Genomic DNA, 1261 nt, shown 5'->3' on the forward strand with positions numbered 1-1261 from the left:
GTGCCATACCGCCTTTCGCAGTGGTTGCACCATTTTACACACCCACCAACAGAGAATAAGGATTCCAGTCTTCCACAACCTCTCCAGCATTTGTTGCTTGCTGTTCTGTTAAATTTTACTATTCTGACTGGGGTGAGATGATATCTCAGAGTTGTTTTGAGTCTCACTACTTTTACAAAAAACAAACACTATCCTCAAGGTAAATTTTTTTTTTTCTATCCACTCACCATCTCCTTATCTCTCTATTCTAAGTAATATCCGATATTATCTGGGGTATAAATAGTTCTTTATGTATCTCTAAAATATAAAGTGCTAATTTTTAACTTAACCATAATACCATTCATTATCACACCTTAAAAACAATACTAATCTTTTAACATCATCAGCCTTTCTTGTTGTTGTTGTTATGTACTGCTGTGTTGGAATCAAATCTAGCTGGTCCTCCAGCAAGCTTTCAGAGACAATCCCAAGGAGCAGCTGGTGGATTCAAACCACCTGCTTTTGGGTTGGCAACACAACTCCTTACCACTAAGCCATCAGAGTTCACTATCAATACTTAATGGATTTTATTTCCTGTTTTGTGATATATTTATATGTTATTTATAGTTTGTTTATTGAATTGGAATCTAAACATATCCATTAATATAAGTGGATAAGATCTCTTAAGTCTTTTAGTCATTGGGTATTGTCTGCACCATTTTTCTTTCTTTTTTGTTGTTTCTTTGTTTTAATTGAAGAAAAGGTTTTTATTTTTCATGTAGATTTTGCTGATTGCATACAATAAATATATACAGTGCATTGTATTGTGACCTCAATTTCCTGATAATTTATAGTTAGAACTAGACGTTTGATCAGTTTTGTTTGAATTCTTGGAAAGAAGACTACATCAGCAATCTCACTGCATTTTAATTGTGTGTTAATGTAGCATTTTATTACATTGTAAGCCCTCTGTAGAAAAAAGAATGCATTTAGCTTTTTATCACTAACAGCACAAGTTATGGCAAATGGCTAGTCTCCAATATTTTCTAGATTTTAAATGACTACAGAATTTCATGAGCCAGTCTCAGCTCTTCCTCTAAATCTTTGTAGCTTTTATACAAGGGACTTCATTTTCATTAATTTTAAATGTGATGAGTGCACCAAGCATGTCTTCTAAGACCTTTCAATGATCCCATTAAGTATTCATGCAAAGATCGGGAAGATGGCTGTCTTTTCCACACCTAGAGGTTGCAAAATACTAAAGAATTCAAGATACTAAAGA

This window comes from Elephantulus edwardii, unplaced genomic scaffold, assembly GCF_000299155.1.
Source record: "Elephantulus edwardii isolate Elephantulus edwardi_28Jun2011 unplaced genomic scaffold, EleEdw1.0 scaffold00018, whole genome shotgun sequence".
NCBI classification, from domain to species: domain Eukaryota; kingdom Metazoa; phylum Chordata; class Mammalia; order Macroscelidea; family Macroscelididae; genus Elephantulus; species Elephantulus edwardii.